At 38.1% G+C, this 22,063-nt stretch overlaps 1 protein-coding gene across 7 annotated transcripts in view; it reads left to right on the forward strand.

The window, feature by feature from the left end:
* The first annotated feature begins 3,546 nt into the window (after positions 1 to 3,546).
* The window catches only part of RNF182 (ring finger protein 182), a 55,755-nt gene continuing 37,238 nt past the window's right edge, over positions 3,547 to 22,063 (forward strand). For 4 of the 7 annotated variants that reach the window (XM_055113197.2, XM_055113196.2, XM_034961476.3 and 1 more), the window contains exon 1: positions 3,765 to 4,157. The gene's annotated coding sequence lies outside the window, so the exon portion shown is untranslated. Of the gene's footprint in view, positions 3,707 to 3,764; positions 4,158 to 4,380; positions 4,664 to 22,063 lie in introns of those variants that run through there. The other 3 variants (XM_034961478.3, XM_034961482.4, XM_063605159.1) reach the window with 2 other exon arrangements.

Raw genomic sequence — 22,063 nt, forward strand, 5'->3', positions numbered from 1 at the left:
TTAAATAATTTTAAGATATTTCTTAGGATAGTTGCTTTTCCTTTTAGTGTTTGATTGTGTCAAGAAGTAAAGGTTAAGAAATGTTATTTTCCCCTTTATTGAAGCTGTAGGGTGTAGTGGTTAGTAGACTAGTAATTCTGCTACTAAATAACTGTGTGACCTTGGACACAGTGTGCAATAAATGCCAGTTATGATTATGACGTATAATTGAGGAAAAAATAAGGATTTGAATAGACAAATTTCAAGTTAGGGAATAGGAAAATTCTTATACAAATGCTTTAGTAGGGATGTATTATTTACTTTAAATATTAGAAATTTGACTACAATAAACTGACTTTAAACCACTTGATAACATTTGCTGCATTTTGTTAAACCTAAAAAATTTAATATTTATCAAAATGAAATTATTATAGGTGCTGATCTTGTTACTGAAATTTCTGGTTTATTTTACTAACTTGAATCAAAATCTCTCTTTAATTTTTATAACTTTATAGTCAGTTCAAGGGTAAAGAGAATGAACTTTTGATGTCTCAGTTACGGTTCCAATCAGACCATTTAAAGGAAAATGAGAGATTTATCTCTATGTATAGATGAAAGATTTATATATACATATATAGAGTAACTTGAATTGAAGGTTAGTAGAGTAAGTGAGAGAGCTGGCCAGGCACAGTGGCTCATGCCTGTAATCCCAGCACTTTGGGAGGCCGAGGTGGGCAGATCATGAGGTCAGGAGATTGAGACCATCCTGCTAACATGGTGAAATCCCATTTCTACTAAAAATACAAAAAATTAGCCGGACGTGGTGGTGGGCGCCTGTAGTCCCAGCTACTCGGGAGGCTGAGGCAGGAGAATGGCGTGAACTTGGGAGGAGGAGCTTGCAGTGAGTGGAGATTGTGCCACTGCACTCCAGCCTGGGCAACAGAGTGAGACTCCGTCTCAAAAAAAAAAAAAAAAAAGTGACAGAACCAACAAAGTATAATAATAAAAGTAATAATAGTTAACATTTATTCAGCATTGTAGACAATCAGGCATCTAATTTTTACAACTCAAGGAGGTAAGTATTATTATAATCCCTATTTTATAGGTAAGGAAACTGAGGAACAGATGTATTAAATTGCTTGCTGAGGTCATGTAGTTGATAAACAGAGCTGGGATTCAGGTCCAGGTAATCTGACTTTAGTGTCTGTGCTAAAATCTTTCTAAAATATAAAAGCATAAGCTAATGCTTGCATATAATAGGATTCTAATAAGTTGAAATTATTTAACAGAAATTGCCATACTGTGGCATCTTTATGAGTTGGGGAGCATTAATGAGGTAATTACATTTTAACTAAAAGTTAAGAAGAATAGCTAACTTTAGATTTCTTAATGATATTTTGCTATAAACACTAATTCTAAAACAGAGCTGTCCAAAATGTCACATATATAATTTAAGATTTTCTAATAATCATATTAAAAAAGTGAAAAGGAACAAATGTTAATGATTTTAATAACATCTTTTATTTAACTCAATAAATTCAAGATATATTTTAACATGTAACCAATATAAACATTATTAATAAGATATTATTTTTTTAAAGTTATTGTTCCAAGTCTTTGAAATCTGGTGTGTATTTTGCACTTACTGAACATATCAATTCAGTAGCTAATTCATATGTGGCTAGCAGTTACTGAATTAGACTGTGCAGCTCTAGATCTTTTTAGGAAAGCAAATTCATTATTTTAACCTCATTTCAAAAATGGTAAGAATAAGAAAGACTAGTCATGTATCCGCACATTAATTTTTAAGCTTTAGTATCTTCATTTTCAGTTTAGCTAAGCAGACTAAAAGCTGCCACTTAACCTATTCAAATGATATCCCCTGGTAAGTAAGGTGGCACATTTTAAGATGGTTTCCTGACAAGTCTTTTAATTTTCTCCAAGAGGCAGAATGGAAGCAGACCTTAAGATAAAGCTAAACCTCTTTTGGAAAAATGAATGTCTGGAAGAATGTCTCACAGAATAACGCAGGACCAGGTCACTAAGCAATTCTCTAAGTGGGGACACAACGTGGACTTTTCCAAGCCTTCAGCTGAGGGCAGGGATGGCCAAGTCAATGGTCCCTCCCTGTTCCGTATTCAGTTTTTGATCAGGCAGTAATGTGCATGCAGGTCAACAAACATTTATTAAAGCTTTTTGTTTTTGATTCTTCATTGATAAATTACTAATAAATGCTCATTTGAAAAAGCCAAACAAACCAAATATGTGTACTAAATTGTACATCGTAACAGGTAACTGTCCCTTCAATTTTTTTTGTAGTTAACAGGTTACCACTTCTAGCAATTAGGTAGGCATTCTTATAGACCTTTATCCCTATGTTTTTGTTCTGTGTCTATATATCCAGTTTTTTTGTACAGAATGGGATCACCCACACATACGGTTCTGAGCTCCCCTTTTCCATTTAATAAGAAATCAATATCTATGAATTTTATATATTTTATTCTTATTAATGGATGCATAGTATTATGTGGTATGAAGTGCCACATTATTTAACCTTATCACTATTGATGGGCATATAAGTTGTTTCAAACATTTACTATTACAAAACTTCTGCAATGCATATCCTTTTATATCTATCATTACACATTTGTGTGTTTCTGTATGACAGATCTCTAGAATTGAGATAGCTGGGAGAAATGTATGTGCATTTTGAATTTTGGCAGGTATTGCCAAATGCTTAATGGCCTGCCAAAAAGACCTTGTCTTTTGACTTCATCTGGAATATTATTGACTTCATTCAGAATATTCCCATTACAAGAAAGTGGCCAGTCTCTCCGAGGAACAAACTGTTTTCTTTTTCCACCATGAAATAGATCTTATCTTTTCATTAGTTAATATATGTGTACCTTCAAATGGCAATAACATTGTTCTGCTTTGTGACTTCTCAAGTAGTAAACCCAGAAAACATCAGCTACCGTGGATTTTATTACAAATCATTGACATTCCTTTGGTGATTCACAAATGCCAAAAAATAAATGTCATGTTCCCCAGGGTTTGAAGAAAGACACTGTAGCTTTTGGATTCAGCAACGGATCTTTCAAGAAAACAGTATGGAGGGATGACTCACTCCCCCCATGGAGGCTGCCCTCTAGTTCGTCCTTTAGAGGAAGCATGACCAAGGGTCTGCTAGTACTTTTCTCTCCCTCTCTAAGAATTTCCTCAGGAGAGGAAAAAGTTAGCTTTCTTTTCTCTGCTCCCGAGTGCCACGGCCTGCAGTGCGTGACCAGTCCTCGGCACAGAGTCACTCAGGGCTCATGGTAGATTCTTAGCAGTCACAGCCAATAGCTGCGCAGTGTGGCAGCAGCTGAGATCCATACTGCAGCCTGAAAGTTGTGTTTCAGCTTCTGAGGTTACAAGTGTATCCAGTGTTTACATCAGAGATAAAGCCCCCTTTCCCCTCTCTCCTACGGGAGCCCTCAACAAGACAGATACACGGGTTGGGTGGAGTGAGACCACATGCAGCAGAGGCAAAGCTTGCTAAAAGAGAGAAGAGGAGGAGGGGGAGAGGGAGGAGGCGGCAAGGCGTCCCTTGGCAGCTCCGTGCATGCTGCGGCAGTTGCAACAGGAGAACCGAGTACCAGTTGCTCCACACTTTATCACTTTGCATTGCTCTTTCTCCTCCCTTAAGTGAATTTCCATTTTGAGGGTACAGCTCCACAGGAGAAAGGTGTGGTGGTGGTAGTGGTGGAGGGTGTCTGGGCGGGGGATGGTGGTGCGACGGGAGTTGGAATGTCCAGTGTGGGGAAGCAAAGGAGTGCCTACTAGGATGCGAATACCACTTGGCCCTGGGCTCGCTCCGCTTTAGCCTTCCCCTCTCGCTGGGGAGAAACAGGCGGTTTGTGAGGGAGACTGAGAGAGGGGCGTGTTTGTGGTGGTGGCGGCCCATCGGGGGTCCTTGTCCTCTCCGAATACCCGGACTGCTGAGGGGAAGGGCCGGGGGGGCCCCGGCGGTTGCCATGGTGACGCAGGGTCGGCGGCTCCGCGCCGTAGAGACAAAGCCGCCCGCCCGCCAGCCCGCTAGCTCCTCGCGCGAGCTCCTCCTCCACGGGAACCTCCCTCCCCTCCCAGGCGCCGCCGCAGCCGGAGCGGCTCCCGGGCCCTGGGCCGCCGCCGGCCAGGTAAGGCGATCGCGCCCGCGGCCGGGGAGGGGTCGGCGGGACGCTGGGTGGGGTGGGGTGGGGTGGGGTGCGGCGGGGCCCGCCCGGCTCGCGGAGGGAGGGGTGCCCGCACTCGGCTGCGCCCGAGTCCCCGGGGGCCCGTCCCCACCGAGGAAACGGCCGGCGGCCGCCCCCGACGCCGCTGCCGCTGCCGCCGCCGCCGCCCCCGCGGCTTCCCCAACGCCGGGGCAGCAGCCAGCCCCGCAATCCTGGACGGCGCCGGGCCGCCCAAGCGCGCCGAGGAGAGGGGGCGGCAAACTTCGGGCCGAGCGGCGCTGGGGCCCGCGCGCGGAGTCTCCCTCCGGGCACCACGGGGGCCGCCGTCCTGGCACCAACTTGAGGGGCTGTGCGGCGGCGGGCGGCTGCGGAGCGCCCGCGCGGGCTGCACCTGCTCAGGGAGCTGCCCCTCTGTTGTTGTTGTTATTTTCCTTCTTGGCGTGCCATCGAGGCTTTTGGGGGGAAAAAAGGTATGAAAATATTTACCTTTGGACTTTCATGTTTCATGGCATTCTCTTTGAGGAGGGGATGGGAGGGTAGTAAGAGGGACAAGCGAAAGATTTTTACAAATCTCTGAAAAGTGAGCCCATTTTTATGCCTGTGGCTGAAGCATTTTGAGGAGGCTTCTGAAGTTCGTTTGGATATTGAATCGAAAGACCTTTTTTCTTTGGAAGGTGCAGTTGCAACTATAACTGGATGGTAAGGGTAGCCCGGCTTTCCCCGACTAGCAAGACCAGAGTGTAGAGCAGTACCGATACTTTGTCGAGGAGATACTTGGCACCGAGGTCATTGCTTTTGTTTCTAGAAGGTATTGTGTTCATGCTGTGAGGAACTGGAAAGTGCCTTGTGTTTTTATGTGTAGGGAGGCAATCCAAAGCACCTCTGGAGGCAGGTAGCTGGGCGGTGTTTGCATCGGTGTTTATGAGTGTGATGATGAGGACCACGATGCGGTTGCCATTGGGGCACTGGATAGGTTATAGGTACCTTTCTCAGTGGCCCCAACCCTTGCAATCATTTCGTGATAGTTTGTTGCAGACGCGAAGCACAGATTTAAATTGTGACTGTGAAGACTTATTTTTTTGGTACTTAGACATCATCTTACATGTAGTAATATGAAAGAAAACAGATGCATTTTCAGAAATACAGTTGATCAATTCAGAAGGAAATTGTATGTATGTTAATAAGATTTGTTTTAAATCATATTTAAACAATATGAGATGTCATATTGATAACTGGAAAATAATCTAACATATAAAATTGTATATCCAACTTAGTAAAATAATGTATAAGTTGGAATAGGTCATTTAAAGAACTATATGGAATGCAAGAAATTATATTTTTGCTAGAGAGTAATTAATGAAAACAGTACCACTGATCATTTTGAATTGCAGTTAAGTTGATTGGAATTCTGCATATTACAGCTACTTGAGGTGTCAGGCAAAGAGTGATTATTTAATATTCCTCTTCCCTCTTTTGGGATTTCAACACCTGTTAGCCTGCTGATTACTAGGTTTCTCAGTCTGTTCATATTTGCCAGCAACTTCAAGTAATGCCACTTCATTAGAAGATTGTATTGGAAACTAAAGGATTGAAGTTGCAATTAACAGTTTGCAGGTTATTTCACAATTGGGCTTGTTTTTAAACTGAATTTTACCTGTGGAAGATTCACAGATGCTCTGCTAAATACTCTTTCATGACAGTAATAAAATAGTACATTGATTAAAACGAAGTAGATCTGTTTTGAGAAGATAAACGGGAGAGAAAAATAAGTATTTTCTCACTTAAGCATGAACAGCAAATAGGATATTGAAGACTAGGCACATTATATAGACAGAGAATGTAGTTTTATGTTTTGTACTAAAAATAAATTAGTTTGTGTGTGTGTGTGTGTTTTTTTTTTCCTGAGGGACCAAGAGAACAGCTTTATTCAGATCTTTGTTAGCAAAACCAGTATTCAAGTTCAAGGACTTGGTCCGTGCTTTCCGCCAGATGAAACCCACACTGTGAGTTCTAGCCTAAACATTTATGTTGTGGCCCTTAATCTGAGTGCTGAAGAACGGAGATATCCATGGTGAATTTAGCACAGTAAGGACTGGTGCTTTGCCTTTACTGCTAGCTCACACGGGCACAACATTCAATATAGTTTGGCTTCTTCAAAGCTGCATCATTTTCTGCCAAAAAATAAAGTTGGTATACGGAAATCAACAATCATGTATTGCATGCACTGCTTGGTTGTAGTGGCTTATTTATAAGAGCTCTGAAGCATGAAATGAAGCTTGTGTCAGTGCAGTGGAAAACAATAATCTGGCATGTTTATATGTGTTACTAGTGTTCTGAGGTATGTGCATAACCAGATAATGAAAGAAAAAATACTATGATATCTGCAATATGTCCTTAGAAAATGCAAACAGCAATTGTGTTTTCTGTCCATGGTTTAGCCACCTGGTGGAAGCAGGCAACAGCACTGCATATCCCCAGGTGTAAAATACTAGTCATCACTCTTGCTGATTCACGGGAGTAGGAGTCTTTTCCTGCATTTCTAGCTTACGGGTTTTAATTTTATGACGTAAAATTGGCCCTAATTTTTGGTATAAGCTGTAAAATATGGCCTGATAATTGTCACCATAGCTGTATTCTACCTGAAAGAATTCTGTAATTCAGTTTATGAAGCATATCCAAAGACAAAAAAAAAGCCACAAATGTTCCTGTTTAAGTTAGGATTAACATTATGTTTGTGCCATTGAAAGTCAGTTGTTTGTAACCATATAAGCCTGCATGGGCAGCCTAAATAAAGCCACTGAAGCCTTTATTGACTGTTTCTGGGTCAACATTCTCTTGCAATTTCTAGTTGCACTGTGATAACATGATTACTGGTTGGTAATTTAGCATCTAGTGCAATGTGTTGTAGCATTTATAAAAGCACATTTGTGAAGGATGGTAGTTTTTAAATGATTTCTTCATTACCAAAACACTTAGGTTTAGATTTGTGGCTGGGGAGAATAGTGTGGCCCTGAGACCTCAAGACAAAATGCTGTAAATATAAGGTATTGTTAACTGACCTGCTGTGCACAGTGGGTATTGATCAGAACTACTGTGCTGAGAAAAGGCACAGGAGACACATGGTCATGGTGATAGGTTGTGGTGTTTAGTGACATGGATTATTAATAGTGATTGATAGAAGCTGAAAAACTTTTGTGGACGTGTGTTTCATTTTTCATGTTTTCAATTAAAATGGAGATAAGATGTCTTAAGCTGTTTGGTAAGCCACAAGTGCTTGGGGAAAATGTATACTTTTATACAGTATTGTACATAATTTAAGTGATATAAACATAGTTCAAGATAAACGATTGTTTTCCTGATGTGCCAATTGTTTGTAGCAGTTATGGAGTATGGTTTTGGACATCAGTCATCAAATGTTTATCAAATGCTTCCTTCTATATATTCTATGTTGCTTGATGAAAGTCAACCAACCTCTTATAGTTGGGGACTTACTTGTTTCTCAGCTATTAGGATTATTTATTTTATATGTAATTCTTAATGTATGATACCGAAATATTCTCCTTTGTTTTCAGCCTTCCTTTTTTCAAAAGTTACCAGTTAATTTTGTAATTTTTTAAAAAAAGTTTTATATTTCCAGAGCTTATTTTAAAAATGATTTGGTTAATTTGTAATTTGATCAGAAAATAGTGTGCATAAAAAACACATTATAATCTTTATATTTCGCATTTTGAGTATTTACAGACATGGTTTGTTGGATAGTAGAATCTGGGATCCTGTTAGGTGATTGCTTATTTCCATACATGTTTTGAACTTGATCCTTGCTTCTGTATCTTATAATCGGTTGAAGTGAAAACCAAAGAACTAGGAGGTAGAGGCAGCAGTGAGTTAAAAGGTGTTAAAGAGATCAGTACATACTGAGAGTCTGCTGGCATAGTGGCCAAAGGTGGTGCAGGGGTGGGGGTGCAGTGGTGGTGGTTGGGAGGGCAGGGTCAGGGAGTCTGGGGCAGGAAGCTGGGGGACAGTGATGGCTCTAATAATCTCTTTTAACACTTTATGGTCCAGACTCTAAAGCAAATTACCTGAGGTCTTTACCTAGTGACCATTTCCAGAGGCTGGCTAGTCCTACAAAAGAGTTGCTGGTGCTGGTCCTGGTCACTTGCCTCCATTTTTCCTCCCAATTAACTAAAATGTGACTCTCTTGAATTGTGGTTTAAGTGCACTTTAAGCATTGTAAACCACAAATTAAGGCCCAATAATAAAATTTTTCCACATGAGAAATGTTATCTAATTGGTCAGGTACATGATTTAGATAATCAAGATGGCAATGGAACTATAAAATAAAACTGTGTGTTTGGCCAACATATTGTATTTGAGTGAGAAGTTGTGTTTCTGATCAGTCTGTTGTGAATCATCTTCCCTCTTCTATAGCTATAGTCATTCAAGGCAGACATGGTGTTTTACATAATTTGATCACCATGTGATGTGCCGGGCACAGTTATACTGAAGAATTGTTGTTTGTTCAAACTCTTGAATTTTAAATCTACAATAAAAGGTTTCTGTGTGGTCTTCTCTGGCCTTTTTTCTTCCTGTATATTGGTTTACTGAGAACTTGTTTGGTCTGATTGCAGTAATTTTGACTTCCAGCTCTTCTCTGTCAATCAAACCTTTATGAATTCTTCCCTATGGGCCAGACACTTTTCTAAGCACTTCAGAAATATCAACTCATTTAATCCTCACAACAACCCTTTGAAGTAGGTACTATTATCCCTTTTTTATGAGTGAGGAAACTAATATGATCACTTTCTGTTACGTTAACCCAAAGGTACACAAAATATACCAGAATCCTGGCTTTATGTCAAGGAATGCAGCAAGCTTTATTTTCTGTTTACTGATCTCTACTAAGTGTAGAAATAATGACACTAATTATTATGCTTGGGCTTTCCTCCCCCATCTTATTTTCTTTTTTTGCTAAAAAGAAACAAAACCTAAAGTCATAAAACAAGAAGCATTTCTTCATAGCATATTGTGACATGTACCAGTATTCTTTTCTGTACATAGAAACTAGAATAATTTATGAAAAAGATGTTTTCCAAAGGTAATTGTTCTTTAATTTATTATTTGTATTCATATATTAAAAGAATATAGTCAGCCTTGCATATCTGCAGTTTCCACATCTGCAGATTCTATCAATTATGGATTGGAAATATTTGGAAAAAAAATAACAATGCAACGATAAAAAATAATTCAAATAAGAAACCCAGTCTAAGAACTATTTACATGGTATTTACATTGTATTAGGTATTATAAGCAATCTACAGATGATTTAAAGTACATGGCAGGATGTACATAGGTTATATGCAAATACTATGCCATGTTATACCAGGGACTTGAGCATCCTCAGATTTTGGTATCCTTGGGGGTCCTGGAGCCAGCCCCCCTGCAGATATTGAGGGGTGACTACATATTTTCTGTGGTATTGGCCTTGCTATATACATGTAAATCTATCTTGGAAATGTTGATCCATTTGCATTGCCTCACGGGGTTATCCTCAACCTGGGCTCACCTGCTCTTTCCTAGGCTACCTCTTACATGTGCTAAGGACTAAGTGATACTCCCTTCTCACTCCCTCCCAGTAGAACTCTGTGCATGTCCCTCCTCTGAAATAACACATGTTCTTACTGTCTCCATAGAAGAATGATTAAGCATTTTAATTTCATGAGCTTATTTAAGCTATGTGAAAAGTAGGACTAAATAAGAGACAGGTGTTCATAAAAGCAAGTGAGTAAACATAGTTCTGTAGGTTCTTTTAATAGTAAATATTGTAATAACTACCATTTATTAAGCATTTACTTGGTGCCAGGTACGCTATTAAGTATTCCACACAAGCTGTCTCTTTTGATTGTCACCATAATTCTTGTTTCCTCATCTATAAAAGGCTAATAAATAGCTTATCCAAGATTGTACAGAGTTGGTAGATTTAAAAACATGATTTGTGTGGATAAACCACAATCTGAATTTGACTATGATTGCTTTGTTAATTACCAGCAGACAAAGAATGCCTTTCTGCAGTGAAGATGCTTTTGGGATTATGTTACTTTGGAAAGAGTGGCAGTTGAGGACTGCCTGGTGGAGCAAATTCAGAGTGGCAGGTATGGCTGGCTGAGAAGGAGGAGGTAGTTCTCAGGAGGTAGCCAAGAAAAAGACATCGTTGTTCACAGTTATTGCTGCAGACCTCAGATGGGCTTTTAGAGTAGAAAGAGACAGAGAACCCCTATCCTCAAGTCTATCTTTGGAACAAAAACCAAAATTAAATGGAGTTATTTTCTGTCTCCTGAATTTGTGTTTTGTTTTATACTGTGTTCTGGATTGGAAATGAACAAGGACAAGGGCTACATGAGTGGTATAGGATGAAATGAAATGAAAAGTAACTCAATAAATGTCATATCCCCCAGGCTAAATTCCCTCAGGGTCAGAGCAACATGCTTTTTGCTACAGTGGGAGATTACCTTGTTTTAGGATGCTGAAGGTCTGGAGTGTGGTATCAGGGATGAAGTTAGAAGTTTGGAAAGATGTTTTCATTTGGGTCATTCTCCTGCATGACATGGGGTTTTCCTGGAATTCCTGGTGCATACTTTCCTTGATAACTCCTGGGGGGGAAAAAGGAATGAGACTTAGAATCTGAATAGTATGGAATAAACCCACTTTTATGATCATCTAATTATATAGATCACTGTGACCTTTTTTTCTCTCTTTTTTTTTAATGTTCAAGGCCAGTATGAGAAGCCAGACAGCCTGGATTTGAATACTGCCTCTGCCACCTTTTAGTGATACGACCTTGAGGTAGCTGCTTAATCTCTCTGTGCCTTCATTTCGTTACTGCAATGGACAGCATGCTCATGTCCCCTCCAAATTCATATGTTGAAATTCTAACTCCCAAGGTGATGGTAGTAGGAGGTAGGGCCTTTGGGAGGTGATTAGGCCATGAGGGTGGAGCCCTCATAAATAGTATTAGTGCCCTTATAAAAGAGACCCCAGAGAGGTCATTGGCCCCTTCTGCCATGTGAGAACACGGTGAGAAGGCACCATCTGTGAACCAATAAGTGGTCTTTGACCAGATACCTAATCTGCCAGCACCTTAATCTTGGACTTCCCAGTTCCCAGAACAGTGATGAAGAAATTTCTGTTGTTTATAAGCCATTTAGCATATGGTATTTTGTTAGAGCAATCTGAGCAGACTAAGACAATTACCTGTAAAGTGGAGACAATAATATTACTTCATTTGGTGATTATGAGGATTAAATGAATTAACATTTCTAATGTACTTAATTATTAGTTATTAAGGGTAAGTTTTGTGTGGAGAAAGGAAAATTAATATTTAATTTATTTCAGGTAGAAACAAAAATCTAATTTTCTTTAGGCCTTTAAGTTCAACTTGCATATGTTAATACTCTGTTTATATATCTGGTAAATATGAGCAATCATCTTCACTTTTTCTTTGACTAAGCTTTAATTCAAATTGAACAGATTGGATTTCTTAAATTATCAGCCTCATTTATGAACTTAGTTAAATTTCAAACCTTAAATATTTTAAATCGCATGTTACTTTAATGTATTTATTTTTCTGTTTAGATAAATCATATGTTTATTGGGCAAATTTATGACTCAAGTAAGTAAAACCTTACCAAATACTTAGGTTAAGTTCCTTTGAATATTTTGTCACTTACAAAATTAATATTGTATAGACATAGTCAAATACTCCTAAATATTTCAATCAAAATAAATCATATCTGAAATCTATTACACATTTTGAACTAGAATCACAAAGCTCATCTGTCAGTTTGATGTCAGATTCTTTTAAACGTTAAAAACATGACAATTGTGCACAGGCTGTTCCAATTAATATAAGACATATTTCTAAACTTTTCTAAAAAGTAATAATACAAGTCTGATTTTCCTCATCTCTATATTGAATTCTAAACCTTCTCTAGATTGGAGTTAGTTACCCACTAGAAGGAAGTTTATAATCTCAGATAAACTGAAGGTGCCATTCTAGGTGAACTTTAGTTATCTTACCATCCCATATTGATTTGAAATTGCTGTCCGAGCATTTTTTAATTAAAATATGGTTGCCTATTGATCACACATTTAAGGCTTGAATGCTGCATCTGGATGGCACACATTCTGGAGAATTCTTCCTATGACACAGATGGACAGGCTTGGCCCTCCTGTGTAGTCATCATAACAATAGGAGACTCCAAACCCTTCTTTTCAGGTAGTATTGGTTTTTTAATCCTTAGACCAGTGCTGTCCAATATGTACTTTTAAGTTATGGGTTATATTAAAAAGTAAGAATTGGCCAGGTGCGTGGCTCACACCTGGAGCCCGAAGCAGGAAGATCACTTGAGGCCAGGAGTTCAAGACCAGCTTGGGCAACATAGTGAGATCCCACCTCTACAAAAAATGCAAAAATTAGCTGGGCATGGTGGTACGCACATGTAGTCCCAGCTGCTCCAAAGGCTGAGGTAGGATGAGGCAGGAGGATTGCTTGAGCTCAGGAGTTCAGGTTTCCATGAGCCATGATTATTCCACTGCACTCCAGTATGGAGTGAGACTGTGCCCCTTAAAAAAAAAGAAAAAGTAAGAAGTAATTATTTTTAGTAGTAGATTTTATTTAACCTAATATATCAAAATTACCATAATTTCAACATGTAATCAATATAAAAATTATTAATGAGATTTTAAACATTTTCATTTTGCACAAACTATTTCGAATCTGTTATGCATTTTACACTTAGAGAACATCTCAATTTGGAGGATATATTTTCAGCAGTTAAAGTGAGGCCAGGCATGGTGGCTTATGCCTGTAATCCCAGCGCTTTGGAAGGCTGAGGTGGACAGGTCACCTGAGGTCGGTAGTTCGAGACCAACCTGGCCAATGTGGTGAAACCCCGTCTCCACTAAAAATACAAAAATTAGCTAGGCCTGGTGGCACGCGCCTGTAGTCCCAGCTACTCGGGAAGCCGAGGCAGGAGAATCGCTTGAACCTGGGAGGCAGTGGTTGCAGTGAGCCAAGATTGCACCACTGCACTCCAGCCTGGGCAACAGGGGAAGACTCGGTCTCAAAAACAGGAAAAAAAATTAAAAAAAAGAAATGTGGCCTTACCAAAAAAGTAATGTATTTGCAGGAAAAGTATTTTTCATTGTTTCAGTTTCTAAATTTAAATTAATTGAAATTAAATATGATGTAGATTTCAGCTTCTTAGTTGCACCAGCCACATTTCAAGTGCTCAATAGCCAAACATGACTAGTGGCTGCCATGTTGAATAGTGTAGTCCTAGACTTGATTCAGAGTCACTCCTCACCCTGTCTCTTATTGTTACGGAGTCTCCTGTTGTTATGATGACTATACAGGAGGGCCAAGCCTGTCTATGTCAGCTTTAGGCCGTGCCCACCAGTGTTTGAGATATCTCCTTTCATTCTGTTGGATTCTTCATTTCCGTCGCTCACAGTTATGTTAGTTGTTTTAATGACATCTGCTGGGTTTGAAAGGCATTTTAATGTAATTTCATTAGATCCAAATATTCTATACTTTCGCCTATTTTTCTGAGTGACTTCTCCAACAATGTTTTTTTGATTTGTTTACAACAGTTGTAATAGTTCCAAAGGTGATGCAGTGAGGTAAGCTTATGCCATCTCTGTTTTGTCATAGGTAGTTTGCCATTTAGATAGGATTATGAAGACTGAACTGTGATCCACGCATGAGCTCTTAATGCTGGCTGGCAGCCCCATTCCTTTTTTCTAGTTTGTTCATTATTCTCCTGTCCTGGACAAACAAAATCCAAATAAATAAACAAGAATATTAGCAGAGATAAATAAAATTGAGATAATTAAAATAATGCAAATGAGTGGTTGAGTACCTTAGATTAAAGGGTAAGGTAACATTTAAATAGGGATTTGAGTGACGAGAAGATTTGATCAAGAGCAGAGCATTTCAGACAGAATCAGTGCAAAGGCTCTGAGGCAGAGAGAGAAGACAGGAGAGTCATATGAAATGAGGTTAGAAAGAAAAGGGGTGGCCAGATTGCTCCAGACTTTGTTATTCAGGGTAAGGACTTGGGTTTTATTCTATGTGGAATAGGAAGCCATTCTAGGACTTTTTGTAGAGATGGTCTGGGAAAGATGGGAGTAATTTGGTTAACATTTTAGAAATATTCTTCCATGTAGAGAATGGATCTACATGGAAGATGCAAGGGGACAAGATTGGTACCAGGGAGACTTGTTAGGAGCCAATTTCAATAGTCCAGGTGAGAGATGGTGTATTTACCACAATTTTAATTTTACATTTATTTATGTGATAGATTGATACCATCGTCACTAGACTGTAAGCTCCAACAGGGCAGAAACAATGTCTTTTTTTTTTTTTTTGCCTAAAGTTGTAATCCCTGTGTTGTATTCCCAGATGTAGTCCCCGTATGTTGACTTAACTGTCAATTCAGCATTTTCCATATTTCACACACAGAAGATATGTGTGTGTATCATGACCAAATAAGTTATTGTAGCTGGCAGGAAAGTATTCCTAAAGTCAGAATATCAAGGCCTTTATTCATATATGCAGATTAGAGTTGGAAGTCCTTCACTCTGATTCTGACAGTGGAATGACTTACAAGCTACATATTAATAAGTAGAAGATGTTTTCACAGGAAATCAGAACATTTGATGATCCAAAAAGATAGCACATTAGTTATAACCATATGATGTCACTGAAATTGTTGAAATTGTTATGATCTCTTAATCATGATAATGTATGGATAGAAGTTACTCAGCAATGTATCTTACATTGAATACATACAAAAGATGTTTAAAAATAAGACATCTTACTATGATTCATTTGAGATAGACATCACTTATTATAATGGGGCATTAGAAATGGGCTATGCTATTGATACAGTTTTGATGAGTGTATTAGTCCATTCTCACATTGCTATAAGGAACTACTTGAGAGTGGGTAATTTATGAAGAAAAGAGATTTAATTGACTCACAGTTCTGCAGGCTGTACAGGAAGCATGGTTGGGGAGGCCTCAGGAAACTTAACAATCATGGCACAAGGCCAAGGGAAAAGAGGCACATCTTACATGGCCAGAGCAGGAAGGAGGAAGAGAGATGGGAGAGGTGCCACACACTTTCAAAGAACCAGATCTCCTGAGAATTCTGTCACGAGATAGCACTATGGGGATTGTGCTAAACCATTAGAAACTGCCCCTTGATCTAATCACCTACCACCAGGCCCCACCTCCAACATTGGGAATTACAATTCAACATGAGATTTGGGTGGGGACACAGAGCCAAACCATATCAGTAAGGAACTAGCATCATAAAAAATTTAATGTTTTCCCTTTCCCTATCTTTATAGACAATGATGGAAGAGTTAGAAATCCTTAAAGAGCTTTATGTCAACAATTGGACACATAATTAGGAGAAGCTTAAAGCATTTTAGAACTCAGGATAATATCTCTACTGAGATTCAATTATTCTTTGGTCTACAGTAAATTTACATGGTCGTGGTTGATTGGTCTATAAATATAAATTTTTCTTTCACAGGCAGTTTAAAAAGGGGAACATTTAGACAGCCCTTGTAAAAATCTCACATTGTAGAGTGGGAAATTTCTGAAGTACCACTGTGCTAGGCACTAATGACTCAAAGATGAACAAATCAGGTATAGCCCTACCCTCCTGAGGCTAACAGAAGAAATTACAGATAAGTGTCTGGTCATTACACAAGTGTGTGCCACGATGGGGCATATGTATGATGCCTGTGGAGTCTGTAGGAGAGGCATCCAAGCAAGATTTGGGATTTGGGAATAATTGATGTCTATACTGGATGAAGGATGTCCCAGGAAAGCAGGCAAATATGGGACAGTTTGGGGTGGTAAGTGTGGGTAAAAGAGCTATAAAGAGGGAACAGGGCATCATAAAAGCTTAGAATCCATTTGAAATAATGTGGCTTCTTTTGGAGAGTAAAAAGAATTGGGGAGGGGGTGGAGTGAGGTCGAGGAGGAGAAAGGAGTAAGAGATGTGGCTGGTGAGGTAGACAGAGGCCAGATTAGGAAGACGTTAAAATATTTTGAGCAGGAGAGTAAATGATCAGATTTGAGTTTTAGAAAGTCTCTCATGGTGTTGCATATAGACTTCACAATCACATTACCTGTTTGGTGTTGTACGTATCTTGTATAGACATAGGAAGCATTACTTTTATTTTTAAATACATTTGTTATTGAAGGTTAACATACATATAGAAAAGTGCACGAATCGTAAGGATATATAGCTTTTATGCATTTTCAAGTGAGTCTTCTGTGTAACTACTACTCACATCAAAAAATAGAAGATTACTATTACCCCCAAATCCTTCCTTTGCCTTTTTCAGTTATTACCTGCCCCCAAAGGTGACCCATAGTCTGAATTCTAACACTGTTGATTAGTTTTGCCCAGTTTAGAACTTTATACAAATGGAATCAGGCAGTGTGTACTTTATGTGTGTGCGTATGATAGCTTTCACCAACTATTTGTTTGGGATATTCATCCTTGCTGCTGGATGTAGTAATAGTTTGTTTTTTGTCTCTCTCATTTTGGTATAGTATTTCATTGCTGCCTGTAGCACAATTTTTAAAATCATTTACTGTTCATAGACATTTGGGTTGTTCCCATTTTCACCTATTACAAATAGTGCTGCTATAAACATTCTTATACATGTGTATGTCAGCATTTCTGTTGTGCATCTGTGTAGAAGTAGAAAGGTCATGGGTTATATGTATGATTTAGCTGTGATACTGCTATCAAACATTTGCCAAACAGTTGTCCAGGTGGTTATATCGGTGACATTCTCAACATCAGTGTATGAAAGTTCTAGTTGTTTCTCATTCTTGCTCATAGTTGGTATTGCCAGTCATAGTGGCAGATGAAAAATGATATCTCATTGTAGTTTTTATTTGTACTTTCCTAATAAGTGATATTGAGCATTTTTTCATGTTTTATTAGCCATTTGGATAGCCTCTTCCATGAAATGCCAGTTCAAATATTTTTGTCCATTAAAAAAGATTATCTTTTTCTTACTGATTTTTTTTTTATTTTTATTTTTTTGAGACAGAGTTTCTGTCGTCGCCCAGGCTGGAGTGCAGTCTCCGCTCACTGCAAACTCCGCCTACCGGGTTCACGCCATTCTCCTGCCTCGGTCTCCGCGTACCTGGGACTACAGGTGCCCGCCACCATGCCTGGCTAATTTTTTGTATTTTTTTTTTTTTTTTTAGTAGAGACGGGGTTTCACCGTGATAGCCAGGATGGTCTCAATCTCCTGACCTCGTAATCTGCCCACCTCGGCCTCCCAAAGTGCTGGGATTACAGGCGTGAGCCACTGCGCCCGGCCTTTTTCTTATTGATTTTTATGGAGTTCTTTATATTTTCTAGATAGAAGTCCTTTGTGCGATGTATGTGTTACAGAATTCTTCCACACTGTAGCTTGCTTTTTAACTCTTATAATTTTTCCATGAGAAGTGTTTAATTTTAATGAACTCATTTATACATCTTCTTTTAATGTTAGTGCTTTTTGTGTCTTCTTTAAGAATTTTTTGCCTGCTCCAATATCATGAAGATATTCTCCTATGCTACCAAGAAGTTTTATTGTTTTACTTTTCACATTTAGATCTATAACCCCTTTGAATTGATTTTTGTGTAGGGTGTGAGGTAAGGGTCAAAATGATTTTTATCTATGTAAATATCCTGTTGACCCAGCGTTATTTATTGAAAATATTATCTCTTCTCCATTAAATTGCAGTGGCATTCTTTTCATAAAAATAAGTAATCATATGCTTGTGAATCTCTGTCTGGATTCTGTATTTTGTCCTTATGATGTATTTGTCTAATAAAGTGTCTTACATAATCCCAGCACTTTGGGAGGCCGAGGTGGGTGGATCACCTGAGGTCAGGAGTTTGAGACCAGCCTGGCCAACATGGTGAAACCCCGTCTCTACTAAAAATACAAAAATAAGCCAGGTGTGGTGGTTCACGCCTGTAATCCCAGCTACTTGGGTGGCTGAGGCATGTGAATTGCTTGAACCCAGGAGGCAGAGGTTGTAGTGAGCCAAGATTGCACCACTGCACTCTAGCCTGGGCAACAAGAGCAAGACCCTGTCTCAAAAAAACAAAACCAAAAAGTGTTTTACATTGATGTAATCCTGATATCAGGTAGTATAAGTTCTTCAGTTTTGTTTTTTGTCTTGATTTTCTTTTAGCCCATTTTTAGTGTTTGGCGTTTACATACAAATTTTAGTATCATCCTGTCAGTTTCCACAAACAACCTGATAGATTTTGATTGGAATTGCATTGACTGTGTAGATGAGTTTGGGAGAGTTGACATTTTTATAATATTGAGTCTTCTAATCAATGAACACAATATAGCTCTCCATTTAATTATGTTGTCTTTAATTTCTCTAAGTAACGTTTTGAAGTTCTCTCTGTAGTATTGTACTTCTTTCATTAGATTTGTTCTTTTTGTTGTTATTGCAAATGCCATCTTTTCACCTTGTAATTTTTTGTTTCTTGTGTATATAAATACATTTTTGTTTTTATTTTTTTATTTTGTATTTTTTTTTATTTTTTTATTTTTATTTTTTGAGACAGAGTCTCTCTCTGTTGCCCACGCTGGAGTGCAGTGGCGCGATCTGGGCTCGCTGCAAGCTCTGCCTCCCAGGTTCATGCCATTCTCCTGCCTCAGCCTCCCGAGTAGCTGGGACTACAGGCACCTGCCACCACGCCTGGCTAATTTTTTGTATTTTTAGTAGAGATGGGGTTTCACCTTGTTAGCCAGGATGATCTTGATCTCCTGACCTCGTGATCCACCCGCCTCAGCCTCCCAAAGTGCTGGGATTACAGGCGTGAGCCACTGTGCCCGGGCATAAATGCATTTTTGTATCTTGACCTTGATTCTAGGGATTTTGCTGCATTCACTTCTTAATCTTAATAACTTATTTGTAGAATGATTTGGATTTTCTGTGTACATCACTGTATGTGATGGATAAAGAGCTTTGTTTCCTTCTTGCCTGATTCTTGTATCTTACACTTTTTTTATTGCCTCATTGCTCTATCTAGGACCTCAATTATAATTTTGAATAGAAATGGTGATAGCATGTACTTTGTCTTATTCCCAATTTCAGGGGGAAAGCAGTCAATATTTAAAATATGGCTCTTGCTTACAAGTGTTGTTGAAACCTTTTTATCGATTAAGAAGATCTCTTATTTCTAATTAATAGATATTTTAATTATGAACATGTGTTGAGTTTTAGCAAATGATTTTCCGCAGTTATCGAGATGATCATATGATTTGTTCCTCCTTTATTTTGTCAATATGGTAATCACATTTTTAAAAAATGTTAGAACAGTTTTGCGTTTCTATCATAAATCCAACTGATATGCTATTATTTTAGTGTTTTGTTGGACTCAATTTAGTGATATTTTGTTTGAGAATTTGTCTGTGTTTAGGAGAGAGATTGGTGTAAGTAGCTGAATAGTGCCTCCCTTTTCATTTTTGATATTTACAATCTGTGCCTTTTTTCCCCCTTTGATCAGTCTTGCCTGGGGTTTATCAAATTTATTATTTTATCAGTGAACTTATTTTGACTTTTTTTTTGCTATTGTATGCTTATTTTCTAATTTATTAATTTCTGTTCATAGTTTGTTCTTTCCTAATATTTTTGGCTTTAGGTTTTCTGTTTTTTCTAACTTTGTGAAAATGCTACTTAGATTATTGATTTTCAGCTTTTCTAACATATGCATTCAAAGCTCTGCATTTTCCTCAAGCATGGCTTTAATAGTATCCTCTTAAATTCTGTCACATTTTTTCTGCTCAAAATACTTAAAAATATCCATGTGTTTTTTCTTTGACCATAAGTTATTAGACATTTATTGCTTAATTTCCAATGGTTTAGGATATTCTAAAAATCTTTTTGTTGATTTCTAGCTTAATCCAGCTATTGTCAAAGAACACGCTATTAACATTTTAGTCTTTTGATATTTTTGAGACTATTCTTATGGCCTGGATATGATCATTTTTGCTGAGTGATAGACATGCACTTGAATAGACTATACAATATAATCTGTAGTTGTAATTGCAGAATTTGGTGCACATAGATTGGGTCAAATTCATTAATTGTATTGATCAAAGTTTCTATCTACAATTTTTCAGGCTGCTTGTTCTGTCAGTTATTGGGAAGGATAAGCAAAATCTCTCACTGAGATGATGAATTTTTCTACTTTTCATTCTGTCAGTTTTTAAGTATATATTTTGAGGATATGTTATTGGATATATACAAACTTATAATTGTTATAATTCCTTGGTGTATTGGACACCTTTCGTCTCTGTAGCTCTCGTAATGGTTCTTGACTTACTGTCTACAGGTCTTATAGGAGTATATACCAACTCTCCTTTGTTAGTTGGTTAGTGTTTGCATGGTATATATTCTTATATACTTTAAATTTCCTGACTCTATTTTTAGTTGTTTCTTTTATAAGCTGCATATAGCTGGCTTTTGTTTACTTATCTCACCTGACAGTCTTCGGAGCAGCTAATAGTTCATTTACATGTAAAGTACTTGATAATATAATTGGGTTTAAACTTCCCATTGTACTATTTGTTTTCTAACTGTCCTATCTGTTCTTTGTTCTTTTTTTCCTTTAAAAAAGTTAATAAATTTTAATTCAGTTTTCTTCTCTCTTTTCTTGTTAGTTATACATTGTGTTTTACTCTTTTGACTGTTATCCTAGAGATTATAGCATCTATTTTTCACTTATGAATATACTTTAAATTAGTATTTTAATCCTTCCGTGATGGTGTAGTGTTATCAGAATACTTTGACTCTATAAACCCCTTGCTCTTTTTGGAATGGTTGTATCAGTTTAATTCCACACATGAATAAAATAACATGATACATTATTGCTGTTTTATACAGTTAGTATTTATCTATATTTATCATTTATTTTCATTCCTTCATGTAAGTCTGTATTTCCCTTTGGGATTATTTTCTTTCTGCTGGAAGAACTCCCTTTAGTATTTCTTTCTATTTTTACTTGTTTGAAACTATTTTGTCTTAATTTTTGAAGCATATTTTTGCTGCATGTAGAATTCTATCTAGGTTGTCAGTTTCTTTCAGTACTTTAAAGATGTAATTTCATTGTCCTCTGTTTTCCATTGTTTTTGTTGAGAAATTGGCTGTCAGTCTCACTTTGGTCCTTTAGAGGTGATGTGCCTTTTTCCTCTGTGTGTTAAAAATTTTTTCTTTGTCTTTGGTATTGAAGGGTTCTGTTAAGATATGCTGATACACTTTTTCTTTACTGTCTATCTTGCTTGGGGATCATAGAGGTTCTTGAATCAGTTTTAGAATATTCTTTAATTAAAAAAAATTTTTTTTGAGACAAAATCTTGCTCTGTGGCCCAGGCTGGAGTGAAGTGGTGTGATCTCAGCTCACTGCAACCTCTGCCTCCTGTGCTTAGGTGATCCTCCTGCCTCAGCCTTCTGAGTAGCTGGGACTGACTACACGTGCCACCACACCTGGCTAATTTTTGTGTTTTCAGTAGAGATAAGATTTTACCATTTTGGCCAGACTGATCTCAAACTCCTGTCCTCAACTGATCTACTTGCCTCAGCCTACCAGAGTGCTGGGATTACAGGTGTGAGCCACCACCCCTGGCCAGTTTTAGAATATTCTCAGCAGCTATCTCATCAAATAGTATTTCTTCTGGTCTGATCAGTTTTCTCCGCTCCTAGAAGTACAATTTTATATCCTTTAGACTCTTTCACCCTGTTCTATTTGACTCCTAAACTCT

The sequence above is a fragment of the Pan paniscus genome, chromosome 5, assembly GCF_029289425.2.
Source record: "Pan paniscus chromosome 5, NHGRI_mPanPan1-v2.0_pri, whole genome shotgun sequence".
NCBI classification, from domain to species: domain Eukaryota; kingdom Metazoa; phylum Chordata; class Mammalia; order Primates; family Hominidae; genus Pan; species Pan paniscus.